Source organism: Copadichromis virginalis, linkage group LG15 (assembly GCF_057382275.1).
Source record: "Copadichromis virginalis isolate Kocher_CV1m ecotype Utaka linkage group LG15, C_Virginalis_male_GT1.1, whole genome shotgun sequence".
Taxonomy (NCBI): Eukaryota; Metazoa; Chordata; class Actinopteri; order Cichliformes; family Cichlidae; genus Copadichromis; species Copadichromis virginalis.
Window position 1 is genome coordinate 20,769,505 of NC_140632.1, and position 18,085 is coordinate 20,787,589.

An 18,085-nucleotide genomic window follows, 5' to 3' on the forward strand; every position below is an offset into this window, starting at 1 on the left:
CATGGAACATAAATATTAATATTTATTTATTTTGTCTGACCCCTAAATAAACTTTAAACATAGTCTGAGCTTATATCTGATTAAAGATGAACATAGGGTACTGACAGGCAAAGTAAATACCGTCATAAGCGTGTGTATGCTAAGTGCAAGCTTAGCAAAGTCTTATATATTTCAGAATCAGAATACTTTATTGATCCCTGGGGGAAATTATTTTTTGTTACAGTGCTCCATTATAAACCAACATAAACCAACATTAACAAGACAGACAATACGCTAACTAAGAATATATATATATATATATATATATTCAAAGGAGCTTGCAAAGAAAAAATATATATATTGTACTATGTCACTCAGTCACTTTAAATGTGATCTAACCAGTGTTCGTGTGTTAACACAGATATTTATGCATGTTTAAAAAAACCAACATTTGCAGGTTGATTAATCCTCAAGGGAACAAGAAAATGTGTGCATCCAATTTTCAGTCCAGAATTGATCGGCTCGGGACCCTGAATACTTTTGCAAAACTCCAGGACACGTGTGTAATAACTGCTGTGATGTTCCAATCTGGTGGACTGAATGCACAGCTGTCATTGTAATTCTTCACTTAAATGTTACTTTTTTGGCTGCATGTTTATTTATTTGCTGTAATAATGGGAACACTGAACAGAACAGATCAGGGAACACTTTGTGCTCTTGTTTGCCTCTGCAGCAGATTGACACCCACTCAACAATAGACCCCAATAGAGTCCTTATCTGCTCTTATTCAAAGACCCTGTGTCAGACCATTTAACACATGACTCTTTAACAGACGAACTCAGAGATTAAAGGACGGAAGCACAATTGAAGACTGCGGCTCGACGATGGGAGCTTTCTATTTGTAATTATTTGCTTACTCTGAGGGACAATGCAGGCAGATACAACTCAGATAAAAATATTTACTGAAAGGTTATGAGACACACAAAGACACACAGAGAGATGAGTGAAGAGGGAAGGCTGGTGGAGGATGTTTGTAAGTATACTGCCAATGGTGAACTCCGTAAAACAGGGTCTACTGCCTGCTCTTCAGGTTGCACGCTGGGGTCCAGATGGGATGTAATAAAATCTTAAGCTCAAAAGAGATGGACTAAGGGTAGACAGTATGCATGTGGTTTATCATATTAAGTCTTAAACAGCAATATTTATGGATTCTTTTGTAATTTATCTGATCAGCTGATTTACTTGAGTGCTTAAAGATGCTAATTTGCATGATCAGACTGGAGATCAGGGTCTGATTGCTTATAGAAAAACTGGAAAACTAAGATTAAATGCTTCTGACATTTCCTAGGTGCAGTGCTTTTTATGAATTCATACAACAAATATGAAAGATTTCTGAAAAGAAAAATTTAGAATAAAAATAATATAACTATATCCACTATCTTAGCAGTCAGAAGCTTAATTTCATTTCATTTAGTGCCAGAAAACACCAAAACAGACCCCATTAGCATTAGAAACAAAAACCCCAGCAGTCAGGTGATTCTTGAAGATGTGGTGACAGTGGAGAAGAAGAACGCCGTGGTAAAAGGAGGAGACCTAGCAGAACAGATATTAGCATGAGACAGTTTTAAGAAAAATACTATTTATTTAAATATGTGAAAATATGTTAACAATAACTATTCATGGATGATGATTAAATTAAACGAGATGTGACAATAAATGAAATAATAACATAAAATACTAAGATAAGCATAATTAAAGTGATTTTTTTATTGTGATTTTTGTCCTGTGTATTTATTATGGGCAGCATAGTAGAACTATTGCTTCACAGCAAAGTCCTGGCTTTTTGCACGCTCTCCACGTGTCTGTGGGAGTTTTCTCCAGGTACTCCGGCTTCTTCCTACAGTTCAGACATGCATTTAGCAGGGTTAGGATAATTGGGGAGTCTAAATTGGCCACAAAGGTGAGTGTAAATGTTTGTCTGCCTCTCTGTGTTAACCCTGCGACAGATTGACAACGCCCCCCCCTCCCCCATGGCAGCTCTGATAGGCTCTAGCCCCCCTGACCCTGAATTGGATAAGCAGAAGAGGATAGATGGATGATTTTATTCTCTGTAGGTGTAAATCTTTCTCTTCTGTTCTGAGATGTGCTGGAAATCTGACAATGTGCACACCTCCAGATTTTTCCCGTGCCCAGATTATATCAGAACACAAGTTAAGTCTCACCACTGTTATGGACAGTATTTTGGTTTTTTAAAAGTCCCAACTGTTAGAACTAGAGGGGAACTGAGATTTATTTCAAAATTAAGAATTTAAACTAATAATTCAATTATTTTATGTTATATGGTCTCGTGTGTAACTGGACACTTTTAAGACCCACGTTCCTATTTTTCATAACTGTGTATCATACAGAGAAGATGCAAAGGCTAAAACATGGATACACATCATGCAGAAAGAGCACTTTCTGTAACAGTGACATGTAACTGAAAGAAAAGCAATTTAAAAAAAAGAAACACTATCTGAAACTAAAAGAAACTGACAGTTTACTTGAAAATTTAATAAAAACTGAACACACACTGTCATGACTCACTCTTATTTAGATGAATGGCAGAGATGTGGCCTTCCTCCCACCTTCCTTCTTGATTGGTTTTTATACGTTATCTACTCAGGGGGAAAAATCCATTTCAGGTGCTCACGCAGCGGCGCAGGAACAGATGGCGGCATATGTAATGATTACAGAATCCCCACGTTAAAATACTTTAATTACTAAGTCAATAATGCCTGCAACAATTGCCGGAGCTTTAGTGTAAAAACAACAGAAGGCAGAAGGCAAACTCTGGGCCAATGTTTAACCAGAACTTTGCATTAGTGCTGATTGAGACAGTCTCCGTGTGTGTGTTTGTGTGTATATGTGTGTATGTAGTCTGTCACAGTGCAGCAGGTAAGACTGTCCTCAGGTTTTCTTGGTTGTAACCACTGCCTGCCTTGCCTTAAACCAGGTTTAGTTTATTGTACTTATAAAAGGGTATAAATATAAGACAAAAAATGCAGAGAATCCAGATGTGAGTGAAGTCACTCTTTACATGACTCTTACCTTAGCTTCCTTTGCTACATGACAAGTTTATATGTTTATTTCTGTTATGACGTGTACATGTCATTGACTGAGTGACCAAAATGACTGTTAGAAAAGCATTAATTGGTGTAGACTTTGCTCGAGCTCTAAGTTGAAGGCAAGTTTAAGGTGGAAATGTCTTTGTGTAGAGAAACAAACACACAGAAAGCAAGCACCAGATTGCAGGAATATGACTGATAATGATGAGACACTGCATAATTAAAAAAAAAAAGAAAAGTTTTTTCAATTAATCTGAGTCAACACACATACACATGAATTCATCTACAAACAAGGAGACTTTAAAAGCTTAGCTGCAAGACTTTAATGACTTCTCACTGAAAGCAAGAAGGACTTAAGATTAGTTCACAAACTTTAGAAACATCCCCTCTTTACTTGGTGTTTGGACTTAGTTTTTTTTAAATACCTATTGCTGGGGTTCCTCTTCATTTTATTCTTGTGGTTTCTCTGACCTGCCTCCCTGAGATGACAGCACTGTCTATGTGGCTTTAGTGCATGTGTGTGACGGGGATAATCAAATTTCCTATAAAGGATTCAGTGTTGGTATGAACTGTTGGATAAAAGATCCACGGCTGAAGGAAGAAGACCTCGCTTAGGAATGCTAAGGCTATTTTTCTAAATAAGTCCTTCATTTGTGAGACAACTGTATATGAATTAAATACTGAAGGTATGTGACCTCTTCATCACCCCACCGAAATCTATAATCATTAATGAATCAGTCATACCGTACTGCTGAAAGACTGCGTCAGGTATTACAGGTCATAACGGGAAATATAAAGCTTTCCATTTTACGGTTCACATATTTAGGCACAATAAATGACTTATAACAATTTCAAAAGGTTTTTTTAAGTATGAAAATAAACTAACCTTGCTGCTTTAAAATCAGTAATCTGCTCTTTAAAGATTTTTTTCTATTATTATTTGTTCATATTGAAGGATCACCTGGTTTTTAAAGGTAGCAGTAGGTAAATGGCCTGTATTTATATAGCGCTTTTATAGGACCCCAAAGCGCTTTACATATCCAGTCATCCACCCATTCACACACTGGTGATGGCAAGCTACATTGTAGCCACAGCCACCCTGGGGCGCACTGACAGAGGCAAGGCTGCCGGACACTGGCGCCACCGGGCCCTCTGACCACCACCAGTAGGCAACGGGTGAAGTGTCTTGCCCAAGGACACAACGACCGAGACTGTCCAAGCCGGGGCTCGAACCGGCAACCTTCCGATTACAAGGCGAACTCCTAACTCTTGAGCCACGATCGCCACGATAGGTGTAACAGGATGACTTTCTGACCTGTGTGCTTACAGCTCTTTACTCGAGATTGGAGCACTTTTGTTCATGTTACTCTGTAGCAAGAAATTCAAATAGTCTTATTTAACTTAACATGCCAGTATAGTGAAATAATGCATATGTCACTTTAATGCAACAGCATGGCTCTTGTTTGGTATAATAATGGATTTCTATGGTACAGTCAGCCAAACTTATCAGCCTCTGCACTTGTTTTGTGCAACAATTATATGATAATAGCATTAAAAAATAACAACTTTTGTTATTCAAACATTAAACTGTAACAAGATGAGATCAAATGAAGCTGAGTTTAAGGAAGAGTTAAAACAACGATGGGGGAAATGTGCATAAAAGCAACAGACAAGGCAAACAAAAAACAATAATGAAATTATAATAAATGATACCACCTAACTACACAATGACATTTTAAAAAATGAGTTAAAGGCATTGATTGATTGTTAGACAGGTTGTTTTAAATCTGAGGCCACCTGATGGTCACCTTTAGATTTAGCCCCACTGGTGGAACTCTGCCTGCCAACAAATAACCCCTCCAGATGTTTTCATTTAGAAACCAGCAAATAAGGTCTCAGAACCTTATGTGACCTGTCTCGGTCATTCCTAACATCTCCTAACTCGCAGAGCTCCAGGTTTAAGTTCTGGTTGTGAGATCTCTTCCTGAATCGCTTAACTCGCTCCGTCTTTTCAGTAAGGACTGTTAAACTGATGTTAGATTATTGACTTCATTCTGAGATCAAACACAAAAAATCATCAAGCCCACATGTTAAAAATGAGAGATAAGATCCTTTGAAGGTTATTATGATACATTCTTTATATATATAACAAAAAACAAAGGTGTCTCCAACTTGAGAACAAAACAACAAAAATTAAAAAACTAAAACTGAATGAAAATGGTCAATATTCATATTTAAGTATATAATATTTTAATGTCTCATAGCAGGATGGTTTTGTTTAAGCTCCTGTCTTTTCTCATCGTTTTTGAAAGTTTTTTTTTATTAATCTAAATTCCTGTTCATTTGCCTGATTGTTTAATTACCATAAACTGTAGACATTAATCATGCCCAACTCGCGTCTGTCTGCAGAGGGACAAACTAACTGTAAATCCAGTTAGTGCACAGTGTGTACTACTACCAGGCATTTCCCACAGGGTGTCACCACAGCTCTGATTGGCTTATGTGTCTCTAAAAGTATTCCCGTGATCCAGAATGCACTCAATTTAGACCCTAAAACTCAACCAGTTAAATTCTGAATAAATATTTAACCTCATCAATAATGTGACATGTAAAATGTCTAATTGTGTTAGCTTATTGTCCCCAAACTCTCTCAAGACTTTATTCAAACTATATCTAAAGATATTAATGTATTTACATGTGAAATAACATTAACAAAAATGTGACTTTTCCGGTGGAGAAAATTGTAAAAGAAGTGAGTTAAATATCAATCACAGTGAGGGAAAAATGAAAGGAGGGCAAACTGAAATGTTTGTGTTTATCTACTTCTGACATGAACACCTGACTCACTTAGATAACTCAAATTCTTTTTTTGAATTTGAGTTATCTAAAAGTGTTGTAGGTGGTGATTTCTTTTCTTTTTCTTTTTTTTTTTTTTTTAGAATATCTTGTTTGTAATTCCTGGAACATTTTTGCTATAAAGTTGTAAAATCAAAAACTGAACTCCTTCTGCTCCACCCACTGCAGGAGAGCACGGACCTGAGCCTACTGTGTATTTGAACGTGTCTATGTGCTGGAGTGAAAATGTTTTTGACCCCTTCCTGATTTCCTAGTTTTTTCCATATTTATACATATTTATGTTTCAGATCACAAAACAAATTTTAATATTAGTCAAAGATAACCTGAGTAAACACAAACGTTAGGCAACTTTGCAAAGTTTCTGCTTGACCAATATACAATTTTAATAATGATAATTATTATTATTTTTTCTAAAAATGACAACAGCACATGCCCATAAATATATAAAGCAAATTTGTATGTATTTATGTTTTTTTTAAACCAAAACAATTTCCATTTTTTGGGGGGTAATAAGCAATATATATTTTTCACAATTTTATATATATATATGTATATATATATATATATATATATATATATATAGCCTTATTTTTAAACTCAGACATCTGTTGAACATCTCTGTCACTGGTTAAGTAAACAGACTCCACTCACTGTGTTTGGGTTCTTATGCATAGCAACAGTGAAACAACTCTGCCACCATGAGGATAAACTGGAGAAGCGTACAAGGCTACAATGCATTATATTTAATAAAAAATGCATACCTTCATTAATTACATACCTTGAATTGGTAGGAAAAAATGTTAGAATCTAAGTTTATTCAAGCATATTTGACATTCTGACACTGATGCATTGTTGGAAATAAAGAGCCTGAGGAATACCTGCATATTCATAGAAGATATTTCAGCAAAAACAGGGAGGTTGGCATTATTTTTAGTCCATTCATTAGGTTGCTGTTTTTACAATCAGGCAAAAGCTACAAGTGGAATTTTAAGCCAAAGATCAATGTCTTATTTGATAAAGGTTTTTGGATTCCTGGAGTGAGTGTTCCAGTGTTGAAATGCAGTCGCAGCAGTTTGGTTTCATATAATAATCTTCTAAAACTGAGCATCGATCGAGAATTGTAAGATAAACCGTGCTTCATGTTTTTTTGTCACGTGTAGCTCTTGTTCTTTAAAATGTTTTGTAACAGGTCAGTGCTAAAAAAACATGAAAGGGATTAAGAGGCACTTGAAAGATGGTATTTATATTATTCATAATTACTATTACACTTAATGAAATTTTCAAAGGTTATACACGTTCTGGTTGTGACTCTGCTGACTGACGGGTATATTTAAATGATCTCATAGGACCATTAGCAGAAACTATGAGGTTTTGGATTTAAATTCTGTAGCCCAAGTAGAGTAGAAAGTTAGCAAAATGCCTAAAGGTGGCCAGATGGGCTTTTCTCCTTTGCTTTTTAGGGCATTTACTGGTAGTAAGAAAAACAGAGTTACACAACAGTGGTCCATTTTCTAAGGGGGGCATTGGGATTCACCCAAATGCCAAAGAATGACACTTCCAGTGTTACATTAAGGGATGTAGACTGGTCACTGGAAATTTAATTAAATATGCTTTACCAGTACCAGGTTGGACTCTCTTTGGACTTCCGAACTGACTTAATTCTTCATGCTGAGATGTTGGTCCATACTGACATGATAGCAGCACACAATTGCTGCACATTCATGATGCGAATCTCCCATTCCACAACATCCCAAAGGTGCGCTGTTGGATTGAGCTCTGGTGTCATGTTCAATAAATCAGTTTGATCTTTGTGTGATTATCTGCTGGAAGCAGCCAGCCGCACATGGGCACACTGGGGTCATAAAGGGATGGACATGATTAGCATCAATAATCTGGTAGGGTGAGTGTTGTGATGTTTAAATGATGCTCATTTGATACTAAGGGGCCCACGGTGTGCTGTGAAAATATCCCCCACATTACACCACCAGCAGCCTGAGTAGCCTTTCATCCCTTCAATCTTCCAGCTCCTGAGTCCTCTTTAAGTCTGTAATATCTGACTGAGTCCACCTTATTCCCCTCAGTTGGCAGTGATCACGTGGGAGTTGTGTCCTATCTCCTGCACAGTATACAAAGGCGCCACCCTTTATTGTAAAACTTCCTGCTGTGTGCTCCAGTATATTGAAGGAATGATGTCATTTGATCTTTAACCTTTAATCTGACCTCTGGTTTCTGGTTTGCTGCAGTGTGTGTGTGTTCACCCCACACTGGCAGGAGTTGGAGGTATTTCTCTCCCTTGTGATGAATATCTCAGAGAGCTACCTTGCAAACACTTAATAAACAACTTAAGCTACTGTGTCAAGTGCAGCTATATGTGTGTGAGGTGGCTGGCAGGTTTGTGTTGCAGTCCTACGCAGAGCTTTACAGGCCTTTGTCTGTATGTTGGGTGCTGTCACCAGGGGACAAACTCCAAACATGTTAAACAACCACAAATGTGTGCGGCATTTGTTCATATTTGTGCTGTTTGTGAACACAGAAGTCATTTAATTTTAAAACCAGTGATTTTATTTTATTTTCCAGTTTAATTGATTGATTATTTAACTGCACATTCATCATGCTACGGGTATGTTTCGTCTTAGTGACACTACACTGCTGCATATTTTGCTTATTGTTGTTGTAGTATTTCACTTTTCCAGTGCCTGCACACTTCTCTGACCATGACACCAGACAGCAACTTAACAGTTAGCACTGTTGCTCACAGCTGGGTTTGAATCCACCATCTGCCCACAGCCTCTCTCCACCTTCCTCCCACAGTCAAAAAGCATGTAGTTAGTGGGGTTAGGTTAATTGATGATTCAAGCATTAGTTGTAGGTGTTAGACCTGTGTCAGATTATGACCTGTCCAGGGTGTACCGTGGCTCAGTGGGAGCTAGGAGTGACTCCAGCCCCCTGCAACACTTAATTTGGGTAAACAGACAAAAATAGAGTTATAATAGTTGTCTCGGTTGGAAGGAGGCATTGTTTGTGTTTTGACAACATTTCAACAATGCATGATTCACTCTAGAATGTCTTAACTATCAGTCTTTTTACAACCAGATCAAAGTCTGCAGTGTCTGTTGTACGGACCTGGAGTTGCAGGTATAGCTCAAACTCCTCTTCTTTATTTTAACGTGCTTTTAAAATCTAACTTTTTACTGTAGAGAAGATGACACTAATGGTCAAACAACCACTAACATATCAGCAAATTCAACTCAAAACTCTCAGGTGATGGAACGAGTTGTTGCAAACTGGAAGGACGGTGGATTGATCCCAGACTCCTCCACCATATGTGGAAATATCCTTGGGTGACATACTAAATCCGGAGTTTAGCATAAAGTACTTTGGGTGCTCAACTATATAGAAAGGCAATATATAAATGATCAGGTTATTGGTTAAATTGTATTTAGGGTATGGATTGTATAGGAAGATTAAGGTTGTAAAGAGGTGTGGCCTAACAATCCGAAGTTCCTAAAGGTATGTGCCAAAGTATCCTTCAGTAAGATACTGAACCCCTCGTTTCCCCAATCCATCCTCTGGTGAGTGAGAAAGTACTTAGACATCAATAGAAATGCCGTATTATTGTGTATGATTAGGTGAATGAGACTTGCAGTAGTACCAGTCCACTTACCCTTTACACAATGAAAACGTAGAGCTTGCTCATGCATGTACAAAATTGGAGGATTTTCCCAGGAGATGGTCGTGAATTATGGGAGTGTTGTCAGCCATGGCTGCAGTGTTATTTCTGCTTCTCATCTTCCAATTTTTTATGAACTCTGCTCTCACACCGTTTCCTGCTCAACAAACTTTTCAGATAATTAGCAATCTACCTACACAGGATCGTCACCTTCATGCTACACTATGTGCTTCTGGGTTTTTTTCTTTTTTTTTTAGCGCTGGTTGCATACCCAAAATTCTTCACTGTGTTTGCCACAGATCAAGGTAAATGGACTCAAATGTGTCACGGTGAATACCGCTTGAGTATATGTGTTTACAGATGTCTGGGTCTGCGTGTTCTTATTTTTGCACAATGCACTTGTACTGGAAGCACAACCTTGTGATTTTGATTGGATTGGTACCCAACTGTTTCAAGCAAACAAACAAAAAAAAGAAGTAACGTTCTGTGTTGCTGCATTTGAAAAGAATTCCTCCAATGCTAAATGTTATGTTTAATACAAACACATTCTTAAAAGAGATATACGTCTCATGCTATACTACGACTCACTTATTATAGTGGCCTCGTTAGATATTGCCACACACATAGTCTGGAACGACAATAAATTAGAAATACGAACCTTCAGGTTGCTTCTTTATTTGTATAGAAAAAAATTCCTGATGTTTTTAAAAAAGAGCTAATTTTAATAAAGTAAGATAAGATAAGATAAGATAGAACTTTATTAATCCCTCGGGTGGGTTCCTCTGGGAAATTCGACTTCCAAAAAGCACAGCAACGACCGAAGTTACAGTTACAGAATTGTTTTATATATATATATATATATATATATATATATATATATATATATATACATATACACATACACACACACACACACACACACACACACACACACACACACACACACACACACACACACACATATATATAAATACAGAGACAAATATAAATAAAATATACGAAGGGGATAAATAGAATAAATAGGAATAAAAAATAAAAATACAAGTGAATTGCACATTTCAAGTATTGAGTCTATTGCACTGTTGACTATTTACAAAAAGTATTGCACAAGGTATTGCACAGTGAGGTGAAGAGGCACTACAGCTTAGTTGTTCCCCCCTCCTTTGTCCTCCTGTTTCCCCTCCCTCTCCCCTCCAGAGAGGAGTTAAACAGTCTGATGGCGTGTGGGACAAAGGAGTTTTTAAGTCTGTTAGTTCTTGTCTTGGGGAGAAGCAACCTGTCACTGAACAGACTCTTCTGGTTGTTAATGGCCGTGTGCAGAGGATGCCTGGCATTGTCCATAATGTCCATCAGTTTCTTTAATGTCCTTTTCTCTGCCACTGTCACCAGAGTGTCCAGCTTCATGCCGACCACAGAGCCAGCCCTCCTGATCAGTTTCTCCAGCCTGCATGAGTCCTTCTTTGCATGAGTGCCATGAAACAAACATTTTTCCATAGTGTGGATTTGAAGAAATTATTGCTTGAGTGGATCTGAGAGGGAGAAAGTATACTTCAGTATAAGTGCAAGTTCAGGTACATCCATCCATCCATCCATCTTCATCCGCTTATCCGAGGTCGGGTCGCGGGGGTAGCAGCCTAAGCAAAGAGGTCCAGACCTCCCTCTCCCCAGCCACCTCCTCCAGCTTGTCCGGGGGAATACCAAGGCGTTCCCAGGCCAGCCGAGAGATATAATCTCTCCAGCGTGTCCTGGGTCTGCCCCGGGGCCTCCTCCCGGTGGGACATGCCTGGAACACCTCGCCCAGGAGGCGCCCAGGGGGCATCCTTGCCAGATGCCCGAACCACCTCAGCTGGCTCCTTTCGATGTGGAGCAGCAGCTGCTCTACTCTAAGCCCCTAAGCTAGAGTAGTAGCAGAGTAGAGTAGTTCAGGTACATTTTTTCATTAATGTCTCTCATACGTACATAGAAATACATTCCTCCACTATAAAAGAGACAAACTATTCAATACAGTCAAGCCCGTCCTGCATTGAAAGAACATAGAAAAGACTACATAAAAGACTTTGGTGGCTTCTGCTCTTATAAAACTCTTCCTGACTTGAGTCACCTTGGCAGCACCAACAGACATTAATAAGACTTCTAATTATGTTCTTAGCTATACTTCAGTAGCTGCAGCAGCAGAGCTGAATTTAATTTCCACTCTGCTCTCCATTGACCATCTCAGATTTCTCTGTTGTCTCGCCATTTGTGGCTTTGGGATTTGTTAATTTTTACAAGCATATTTTGCCCCTTGAAGTGTGCATTTAGTGCAAGTATACCTTTTTTAAACCAGAAGGAAAATAATCTGCGTACATAATCGCTTAATGCTGAATACAAGTGGATTTAAAAAAAAAATCTTTTGGATTTTTAAAGTCTTCAGACACGCAGCATGGATAAGAAGAAAGAGCACATTAATGCTGCAGTTTAACATGGTTTCTTTTATGACTCATACCTTCATTCTTTTCCATGGCACAAAAAAGTAAGGACGTGAGCACCACCTTGAAGTAAACTGAGACGGGGAGAAATAAGTTACACAATGAGACAAAAGTATTCCTTCACCGCAATGTGCTATTTACACCAAGCGTGTTTCACCCTTAAAGCATCCAAGGTAAAAGTGTGGATGTTCTTTGTGGACTTAACCGCATGCTTTATTTGGTCGACTGAATGAAAGCACAAAGATTTTGCTTTATGTGCTGTAACTTTGTTCTATCAGTATAGTTATTGGATGGAAGGCGCCCAGTGTTGTAAACACAACTCAAAACAAAACTGACAGGCTGAAACTCAACTTTTATTATAACAGTTACTTTATTTAAGTAAAAAAAAAAGTTTTTTATCTGGTGCATGAAACTCGTATATTTCTTTTTTTTTTCAGTGTAATGGTTGCTTGGTCAGGAATGCTTCATGTTCTTCTCGAGGTCACCTATACAGCTGGAACTGGTTACCAATATATGTAAGTCCAGCTGCATACAGTGCTTTGAAAAAGCATGCAGTTTAAAGTTATGGCTGAACTGTCCCAGGCATCTTCTGTTGCCCAACTACAAACCTCCAGGTCAACGGAAAGCTACGTGACCGCTCATCATATCACAGCGGAGTGTTCGATACAAAGCCCTGTACTGCCCTATATTGCACCTTAATTTGTTTTTATATAATTGCGTGGAATGAATCTGGAGTTGAATGTTTATAATAGGCAAAAAATACTTAAATAAGTTAATAAGTAAATGTTAAAATTTTGTCTTTTTTTCTTTTTTTGCTGATCTGAAAATTGATCCGATCCGTGACTTAAAACCGTGATCTTAGAAACTGGGGCAAACTCTGACAGGAAGAGGTCTGGCAGACCCAAAGCACCAGTTGAATCAATGGTCTGGGCCTGTTTTGCTGGATTCAGAGTTGGTGACTTGCACAGAGTGAGAGGCACCCTGAACCAAAATGGCTACCACAGCATTCTGCAGGCAGCGCCATGCAATAGCCTCTGGTATTCGCCTTGTTGGTCAGAGGTTCATCCTACAGCAAGATAATGACCAAAAACACAAGTCCAAGCTTGCCAGAACTACCTTAGGAAAAAAGAACAAGATGATAAGCTTGAAAACATGGAGTGGCCAGCAGAGTCTCCAGACTTAAACCCCTTCGAGCTGGTTTGGGACAAACTGGGCAGAAGAGTGAAAAAAAGCAACCTACAAGTGCCACACATTTATGGGGACTTCTGCAACAGATATGGGAAAAACGTTCTGAAGAATATTTGATTTCTGTTTGTAGAAAGAACGGGTGTGTTCAGCTGTTATATCTGCCAAAGGTGGCTGCTTTGATGAGTCAAAAGTTTAGAACACATTATGGTCTCTAAATCGATTCCATGATTTCTTTAAAAAAAAAATGCATATCTTACATTACTGGGCTATTTAGATACTACTAGATACATGTGCATAATTGTACTACTTTGGCTCTTTTAAGCTGTTGGGTAGATCAGCCATTTTCAGCAGTAGCATTCATTACACTATACTTTCTTTTGTAAACAACACAGAACTATCTCTAAAGCCAGAAAGTGAAAGAAGAAACTTGTATAAATGACACCCTTTCTCGTTGTCTTGGAGCCAGTTCATGCCTTTGTTGGACAACAAACGGGAGGGTCCAGCTGATGCCACTCATCTAGGCTTCATCTACACCTTTTCTTGTCATGGTCCTGGGTCTGTGATTCTATGTGTTTATGTGTTTGGACTTTTGATTATTGTGTATTTAATATTATAAGGTTAAGATTATATTCTAGGTTTGGGGTCTTATTATAGTTGTCATCCCTCTGTGCTTAAAATGTGTATTCTCAAGTCTTAGTGTTGTTACTCAGTTTTTAGGTTTCTGTTATCATGTCTGCCCTGGGTTCCACGTGCCTTCTTGTGTAGTCAGTCATTTTTCTGTAATTCCATCCATTTACTAATCCAACCGTTGCAGATGGGCTCATGCCATTGACAGCAGACACAGGGTGAAAGGCAGGGTAGACCCTGCAGTTTGAACATTTACAAAACTGATATTGTTTTGAACTTGTATTTGTGTCTGGGATTTCAGGTTTTTTATGAAGTGATTCAGTCTCAGGTGATTTGCAAGAATGACGCACTGGGATTTGAGGTCTGCTTAATATTTTTGTGATTTAAATCAAAGTGAACGAATCTGAGGCCTCTTCGAAATCCACTTGAATTTATCCTCCTGGCTCCTGTAAAAGAATATAAAATTGTGACAAAGTGACTTTCAGAAAGCGTCTGACTGCTGAGTCTGAAGGACAGAAAAATTATGAGGGACAGAGTTCCAAAAAAATGTTAGTGCGAAACTGAACATCCAACAGTCCCTCAGTGAAGAATGGATCATTGTAGGGGTTTCTGGTTCACACCAAACAGGTAAATATAACATGGCCAACCTCTGAAACTTCCAATTTTTTTCTTTGAATCCAGAGCCTCTCAAAAGCTAAAAGTAACCCAAGAACTGATGTCACATTTCTTCTACACAACAAAATGATCATATAAATATAAGAATGAAAAATGGAAGAAAATTCAGTTAAGTGAATATTAAGCTCAAGGGCACCGGGCTCTGTTGTTTGCTGGGCTTTCAAATGAATAGCCAACAAAACGCTTTGTGAAACCTTCTGCCTTGAACCCGGTTCAAAGCTGTTTCTATTTCTTAATGCCACTTAATACACCACAAATAAATTTTCCGCCTGCCCTGCTAATAGACATTGAACCGGTGGACTGGTGATACAAAAACAATTGCAACTTTTTTTCAAAACCAACAATGAGACAAAGACGAAAGAAAAAAGATTCGTTTTTATACAAGGCAATCACCAAGGAGAAAAAAAGTAAATTATTTTGTAATATTTGCCCTTGAGTAAACAACAGCCACGATTCCCTCCAGACTCTGAGATGAAGACACTCTTTGCGACCACTTAAGATGAAGAAGCCACATCTTGTAGTTGCAGTCAATAAACATTTTAAAACCACCAGCTTGCTTACAAGTGATGCTCTCCACTGACGGCACTTTAGTTGTAAATAAAATTAAAGTAATTTAAAAGTAATTTAAATTCAGTCTTTTGAAAAAGAAATACAGTAAATTCACGAGTTTCACGCATTTCACAGTTGGTCCTAGAGCAGAGTGGGCCACACTGGGACTGCTTTGGAGGGTAGCACCAATAAGATTAATTAAATTCTGCTCTATTTTAATCTGAGAGCTTTATCAACAGCTACTGGTGAAGAAACATTCGACATTTTATTTATTCAACATTCCCAGAAACAACTGATTCCAACTCAAATCAGCCAATTTTTTCACCCTTTTCTGCTCGACCATCTTGGTTTTGCAACAATTTTATTGTCGAAAGTTTGAACATGTGTAAGAAGTGCTGTCAAAATGTACTTTCTTTCTTTAAAGCATGTCAAATTGACTTTCTCGCCCTTTTTTATCTGATAGTTAGATAAGAACCAAGTTTGTTTTTGTTTGTGCCAAGTTAGGTTACTCAGCACCTGATTATGGACAGACACAGACAGATAGATGTTTCGCGTATTATAGTAAGATGTGAACTGTGACAGATCACAGGGTTGGGCGATTTGTTTCATAGTCATGCTATCGCCTTCTTGTGACATCGTCAATGATGGAAAGTATTGGTGCTGAATGGCAGAGGAGCCTACGATTATGACATTGTGCTGCATCCTCTGTAACATACAGTGTGTGGCCTAAACTTGCACAAACCCCCCAAAGACACCTCTGCCTTCAAGCAAAAATGCACAGATGAATTTTTAACAATAACTTGTCTCTCTATCTCCCCTGCGCTCCTCATTTTCCTTTCCCCAAACACAATGTAATCTCCACAAATGGAGTCCCATTATGCTCTGAATTAAAAATCAATCCAACAGTCAGAAAAATCCTCTTATTTTCTCTCATTTGTAGATAATTTGATAAATCACGTTAGCAGCTCCACACACACAAATTAACTTCAAAACGCAAAGCGCTGGGCATGAACTTGTGTGCATGCCCAGACACATTTCTGTTCTAAGTTTTGTTTATATGTGGCTTATTATTATGAATCTCAGGATAATGATGATATTAATTTAATGCATCTAGGAAATTAGATAAAAAGTGACGAGCAGTTGCTAATGACTCCCTGACATCATTGTCCTTCGTCACAACTCTAACGGCTCATAATTTGGATGACCTACTCCGTCACTGACATTCTGGTTTCTGTTCACTCAATTTAAAAATTCCTTTTTAAAGCAATCTTGACACTTGTATTTATAGTTGTCCTGTCTTTTTTTCCACTGTGGCAGCTTTTAAACTGTTAGTGTGAAATAAATGCAAGTGCATACGTACCACACTTGACAGATTTATCATTTCATTGCTGTGCGTGTGCTCTCACTATAGTTTTGCTTCCTTTATGAGCATACGAGTTTGGGTGATCAATAATAGTTGATATTGTGTTGTCACTCCACTACACAGTGACATATACCACACTAATTTTTAACTACCTCCACTCCCTACAGTGATGGATGGTGATTATATGTTATGATACGATCAGTGATGATTTTCCTGAACAGACTAAAATAGCGGGAACAAAAAAAGGAATATTAGATAAAGTGAAAAAAGAATCTGAAATATAAAGAAAGGGAAGTCGTGAATAGATCCTAATATGAAAGGGATGAATCATTAAATGTATCAATTCTTTCCAGTTCAGTTATTTTCCCCACTCATGACTCAGATTGAAATAAAACAGGGGCATCCAGAGGAGTATGGGTGGCTTACGACACCAACTGTCTGCCATCTATAATCCAGTTTTGAGATCCCTTCCCAGACGCCTTAAGGCTCACTCACATCCTGGGCCACTGGACCTCAGGAAATCACATGATAGGGTGGGGCTAGGTTTCACTATGAGCTCACCCGAAACGCTGTGACGTAGGCTAGAATCATGGCAGCAGTCAATGACGGTCCAGGCGTGGGATTTCTCTCGTGGAAATATGCACATTATCTTTTCCTTTCTATTGGTAGGTGGCACAGTGCACTGTGGCAAGTAAGCAAGCTAGAAGACTGGCAAAGTTATGGAAGAAACACATTAACAAGAGAATTCTGAGTGAAACCAAAGTTACTTTCCCTAGTAACTAGTTACTTAGAAAGTAACGAGTAACTTGAAGTAACTGAGTTACTTTTGAGAGAAGTAACTAGTAATGTAACTAAGTTACTATTTTAAAGTAACTTACCCAACACTGCATCTAACTGACTGGGATCATGTATAACCTCAGATGTGTTTATATGTGCTGTTGAAATATTTTCAATCATAAAATATTTTTCCTACTATGAATGTCTCAGTTACTTCACAGGAGCTGGCCCACTGGCCATGAAAAGTCGTGCTGAAATATTTGTGTTTTCTGACATAAAGTTTCAGTTTATTGTAATTTTTTTACTTTGTCACTGATGTTTTGTCTTTGTGTGTTATGATGTTTTGCAGCGAGCTTGCTACAGGCCAAAATGTGTTGGTCAAACAGCAGCTGCAAATACGCTGATGCTGATCTTTACATCCCATAAAAATTAAACCTATTTTCTTTACAGACATTTATTTCCTTAAATTTTGTTTTAAATGGAAACATAGAGGGATAAAGAGATGAAAAACACACCCTGACTACGGTGGCTTGGTAACTTCATTGGAACACAAGTATTCACTCAAACATAAAAAGTACACTTCTTGGCTGAGGTCCTTGAGAAGATTTTTTTTCTTTTAATGACTGTCATTTATAAATTTCACCTTCTTTCGGAAGAAAATTCAAGGCTCCCTGTAGCACTGAGGCCATTTCACTCAAGGTGACTAATGGCCTCCTGATTGCTGCAAACACGTTGGACAGTCTGATCTTAATTTCTGTGAAACCGTCATACTCTTGACCACAGCATTATGAGCACTATGAATTATGTTAGGGTCCTCAACAGTACT